This window comes from Mytilus edulis, chromosome 11 (genome assembly GCF_963676685.1).
Source record: "Mytilus edulis chromosome 11, xbMytEdul2.2, whole genome shotgun sequence".
Taxonomy (NCBI): Eukaryota; Metazoa; Mollusca; class Bivalvia; order Mytilida; family Mytilidae; genus Mytilus; species Mytilus edulis.
The window spans coordinates 8386082-8392305 of NC_092354.1; the positions used below are offsets into that span (position 1 = coordinate 8386082).

A 6224-nucleotide genomic window follows, 5' to 3' on the forward strand; every position below is an offset into this window, starting at 1 on the left:
ATAGTGCAAATGAATAAGAAAAGGCAGAATTTTTCCCTCTGCTTTTTGGAAAAGGGATGTTGGGGATTTGTTTTTACTTTAACCCAAATATCTGGTTTGAAAATATCTAATTAAATAAAAAAAACAAAAATTAGGAAAAACAGGAATTTTTAATGGTGATAACTTTGTAGCTACTGTACATATAAAATTGATCCTCCAACTTTTCTGATCCATGTTTACAAAGTATTAGACTTGAAAGGCATGGATTGCTGCTCTGTGTATTTACAGTAGAATAATATTTGTGGTTTCAAATGGCAATGTGCAAATGTATAATTTGTCAGAAAACATTGAAGACTGTATTTTTCAGATGAAACTTAAACAATAATCCAACGAATACATGTCACTCATTTGCAAAGCTCAATACCATTTTGTAAATATGCCTTTACCTATATGTAAAGAATGGCAATGCATCTGAATTTATATAAGAACTTGAAGAGTTAGAATCTAAGACATACAAAAAACACAAACACCAGATATAAACTATAGGACAAGGCTATCTATGTGTGATTTGGATTTTGACAATGGCAGCAATATACAATACAGGAGATAACAAAAAATTTTGGACAAAGCATAACCATACACAACAATTTCTAGCATTTTCTTATTGTCATCCTGTCTAGGGCATAGTTATTTTTATCACTTCTAATCGGGTCAGAATAATAAAAAAAAACAATTTTGAGTTATCTCCCTTTGTATATACTTCAATAAAAGAAACAAAGTATCTAACAAATTAATTTTATTCAGATACTGTCAGACAAATTATAGTTGTTTTGGTGATAAATTAAAATAAAATGTCAAAAAGTTTGTTATACAATTTTAAAAACATTTAAAACAAATAAAAAAACACTTTTGTTTAAAAAAAGTCAAGTTCTACATCAAAGAACCTCATCAAATGCAAACTAATTAATAAAATAATGGTTATTGACAAATTAACATGCTTACTTGTATAGATTATTTAAGAATCATAACAATTGGGTTATAACAAATAGCAAACATAGGCACCTCTAAATTTCAAGTTTGGCATCATAAAAATATTAATGAATAATCTCCCCTGCTAGCATTATTTGTCAATTTTAAAAACTTCAAAAAGCAAAAAACAAAAAACATAACATTATTTACATGATTAACATAATTCGTAAATTCACAAGAGTGCACACACTTAAATGTCTCGCCTTCTTTACTTATCATTGATATTATGTTGATAGTCCTAAGTATAAAGCTTTATTAAAAACTGTCACATAAACTTAACATTAACCAAGATAACTAAACAAAGAGCAATGAACCATGAAAATGAGGTCAAGGTCAGATGAACCATGCCAGGCAGACATGTACAGCTAACAATGCTTCCATACAACAAATATAGTTGACCTATTACTTATAGTTTTAAAAAAATAGACCAAAACACAAGAACTTAACACTGAGCAATGAACCGTGAAAATGAGGTCGAGGTCAAATAAAACCTGCGCGACTGACATATAGATCATAAAATATTTCCATACACCAAATATAGTTGACCTATGGCATATAGTATTAGATAAAAAGACCAAAACTTAAAAACTTAACTTTGACCACTCAACCATGAAAATGAGGTGAAGGTCAGATGACATCTGCTCGCTAGACATGTACACCTTACAATCATTCCATACAACAAATATAGTAGATCTATTGCATATAGTATGAGAAAAATAGACCAAAACACAAAAACTTAACTATAACCACTGAACCATGAAAATGAGGTCAAGGTCAGATGACACCTGCCAGTTGGACATGTACACCTTAGTCCTTCCATACACCAAACATACTAGCCCTATTGCTTATAGTATCTGAGATATGGACTTGACCACCAAAACTTAACCTTGTTCACTGATCCATGAAATGAGGTCAGGTCAAGTGAAAACCGTCTGACGGGCATGAGGACCTTGCAAGGTACGCACATACCAAATATAATTATTCTATTACTTATAATAAGAGAGAATTCAACATTACAAAAACTCTGATCTTTTTTTTCAAGTGGTCACTGAACCATGAAAATGAGGTCAAGGACATTTGACATGTGACTGACGGAAACTTCGTAACATGAGGCATCTATATACAAAGTATGAAGCATCCAGGTCTTCCACCTTCTAAAATATTAAGCTTTTAAAAAGTTAGCTAACGCCGCCGCCCGATCACTATCCCTATGTCGAGCTTTCTGCAACAAAAGTTGCAGGCTCGACAAAAAAAACATCCTGCTGCTCGAACATTGATTAAAATTTCATTCCAAATGCTGTATGCAAGAATAAAAATAATAAGGTGTAATGAAATACTTCAAATATGTACAAATGAATAAAATAGCACACAAATAAACTTTTATCAACAAAATTATGTAATGTCAAGCAAAAAATTATCAATATTGAATATGTACTTGGACAATTGAAGAAAATAATAAGTTTATATGCTTATAAATATATTTGGTGTATTGACTGTCTCCTGATTAGTTAAAATTTTTTAGTTTTATTTTCAATTTTTTTTGTTTACAAATTTTATGAAGTCAACATGTGCATGATGTGTGTACTTTGTTATTATTTATATAAATAAAATAAAAAAATTCTTTGAGCCTTATTTTTGATAGAAATTTATTTATAATGAATGGCAATAACTTATTTTGATTTTATTGAACCATAAAATTAATTTTCAACTATTTACATTTTACATAATCCTCTTCGCAGATTATCTAATGTGAAGATTCAAAAAGTTATCTCCCTTTGACCAAGCGATTAGAAATAATGTGAAATCTAACAGGAAAAATCTTGACAGCAAATACAAGACACTGAAATGAGCAACACTCAAATTATTATTCAGCATTTAATTAATTAGAAAAGGCAACAGAAAGTTTAAGTAAAAAGAAATATGTAGCTTAACCAAACACATTAACATAATCTGATGTCACCGATATGCTGAACATGTAAATAATTTTAATAAAAAATGCAAATGTTGAAATAAAAGAGCAGTAATTCATTTTTTTACTTTAAAAAATAATCAAATTCAATAAACCAAACCACTTCATTTTAAGGGTTCCCCCCTTAAACTGAAAACTGTCAACTATAATTCAAAAGTAAACATGAAGGTATTTTTGTTCTTGCAAATTCCAAAAGTGTACCTTTGAATTGGTCCTTATTAAAATTTAAAGAAATTTTTATTGATATCTCTCAATTTTGTGTCATATGCCCTTAAGTAAAAATCCATGCAAGTTCTGTACATTTCTTGTGACAAGGCCTCTCTGATTTACTTGGACCTCAGCTCTTTGCCCTGTGCATTCAGCTGTCTCTGGTATTTACAGTCTAGTAAATGACTTTAGTTTATCCATGTAAGATTTAAAATCTTGTGACAGTCAAATTCCAGTTGTGATCAGGCGAGTTTATCTACAGAATCACTGTCCCAACTTGACATTAAATCAATTTGCATGGCCTTTCTAAGTTTGTCCTTTTCTGACACTGGCAGTTTCTTGGCTTAAAGGGCCTTAGCTCTATTTTGTAGCTTCTGTAATAAAGTAATAAAAAAAAATGTTTAATTTTATTAAATTGACAAGTGATATATATGTGACAAAAGCAATAATTTTCTGCATGCAATTATTCTATCTTAATGCAGTTGTAATCAAAATCATATATTTAAAAGATATTCTAATGAGTGACCCAAAAATATCTCGTGGAATAACTCTATAAAAAGAATAGCTAGAAGTTGTGATAAATTTTCTATTTTCAATGGACCATGAAATTGGGGTCAAACCATTAATTATCCTTAGAAAGATCATAACATAAGGCACATGTATATTTATTTTTAAGTTGATTGGTCGTTAACATCATTAACAACTATCCTGACCAAAAACTTTTACCAAAACTTGAACCTAAAGCAGAACAGATGAAAGAATAAACAAACAAAAGCATGGATCATTAAACATAAACCCCTTCTACTATTGTAGGCTGGCATAACAATTTATTACAACTATTACACATTGTGATTTATTTATCAACATCAAAAAAATTATTGATTTGTATCAGTTTAGTTTTTCAATTATATTTTAAAACTAACTCCTTCTATCATTGTTTGGTCTTATTCACGGTGTAGAATATATACAACTTTTATAATTTAATGTGTGATCCCCTCAGGGGTTCAGGCTTATATTTTGGCAAGTGTTTGATGTGTCTATGGGCACTATGGAGGTCTAAAATTAGGTACCACCCCATTTTTTCCCTAGGGAGATTGATATTGGAATAGCTCATTATTGAGTTTGTTGTCTTTATCAATTTCAATATAAATCACAATATCAGGTACAGCAATTTTTTTTTCTTTTGACATATAAGAAGTATTTGTAAATAGTATTAAAATACAATCAGCTGTATACAATATAACCAAAACAAAAATCTGAGACTGGATTACTGCCCTTTTATCTATTTATTATTTGATCTATAAAATAATATTTAATCAATAGAAATGTGAAAATTTCAAACAAGATTTAAGTCAGTTATTGTTTGATTTGGCTAATTCTACTAAATACACAATTATTTTGATTTTTGTTGTTGTTGTTTTTTTTCCTGCAATTATTTTGTAACACTCTAATAAAAATGAGTATGAATTCAATCCTCCATGACTCTATTCATGCTATTTGTTAGATATCTCTACTCTCATTGGCAACAACACTTCATCTCCTTATAAATTAATTTTTGCAGGCCTCAACTAACAGTATTTTCCATAAAATATATAAAACAATAAAAAGCTAGTACAATCATGACAATGAGTACTATTAATTTATCCCAAGACTTGGTCTGGTCATGTCAAATTAATGTAATCACCAAATAGCTTACTTCAAAATAGAACCAGCTGCTGTTTTACATGTCCAGACTAGATTGTTTATGCCTATAAGCATCACAAACAGCTGCTTACTGCAAAATAAAACATAAAAAGTTCCTAAAATAAATGTGTATTGCCAGGAGATAATTAGTTGAATTTAAACATTCATATTATATTTGTTAAACTTGGTCTAAGGAAAGGGTGTACAGGATTTCCAATACTCAATATATATATATATATGTCTAGCGGGACGGCTGCAGTGCAGGCGATTTGGTGTCACGATATCACAGTAGCATGGGTTCGAATACCAGCGAGGGAAGAACCAAAAATTTGTGAAAGCAAATTTACATGTACAGATCTAATATTGTTAGGTTGAAGTTTAGACGAGTTGTATATATATATATATATACATGTATATAGCCCAGGGGGTCGTGTGGTCTAGCGGGACGGCTGCAGTGCAGGCGATTTGGTGTCACGATATCACAGTAGCATGGGTTCGAATCCCGGCGAGGGAAGAACCAAAAATTTGCGAAAGCAAATTTACAGATCTAACATTGTTGGGTTGATGTTTAGACGAGTTGTATATATATATATATATATATATATATTACAATGTTTGGCTATTTGAAACATTATGATCACATGCATATATGTATATATTCTGACAGACATTTCAACATACATGTAATATACATAAGGTATATTTATAGATTTTAACAAGGCTAAGTAAGTATATAAGCTGATAATACTAAAAAGGCATACATGTAACTCTATCTTTTATCAAAGACAATGGCACGTCTCTATTTGAATTACATGACTTACAATGTACATTTATATCTTTTGAAAGATTTTTAAAATCATAAATTCAGAAAATGTAGACAAAATATATATATACAATATATACCTTTATATGTGAAGGAACATGGATGGCTGCTGTATTCCCTTATATAATTATCTTTGAGCATCTGTTTCTGCTTGAAATCGATTCTCTGTAACAATTGGTGCAATTCTTCAATTTTTTCACTGTCATCAAGATTTCTGTTTGGGAATCCATCATCTTCTTTATTAGCTAAGTAAAATAAAAACTTTTTGAGAAAATGTAAATATTCAACATGATGTTCATAAAAAATGATATTAAGTTTAAATTCTTTTATATAAATGCCTTTTAAACTTGAGTCGCTGAACTGTAGTAACATGTATATGTTACAGTAAATAGGTGAAATTAGGAATTACATGTAATTACTAAACACTTGAAGTTGGTCAAAAATTATCTGTATTATAATGCTGAACTTTTTTGGATTAAAACTAAAGTTACTCTGATTTAACCAAATATTTGAAAGTCCATATTTATTTAAGAT

The 6224-nt window shown here is 29.8% G+C and overlaps 1 long non-coding RNA gene across 1 annotated transcript; it reads right to left on the bottom strand.

Moving 5' to 3' along the window:
- Positions 1 to 2971: 2971 nt before the first annotated feature.
- LOC139495063 (uncharacterized) lies at positions 2972 to 5813 on the bottom strand. The gene is made up of 3 exons (XR_011657249.1): positions 5771 to 5813; positions 4881 to 4958; positions 2972 to 3558 (listed from the first exon to the last, which is right to left on the bottom strand). It is a non-coding gene; the product is annotated as an uncharacterized lncRNA (long non-coding RNA).
- Positions 5814 to 6224: the final 411 nt, after the last annotated feature.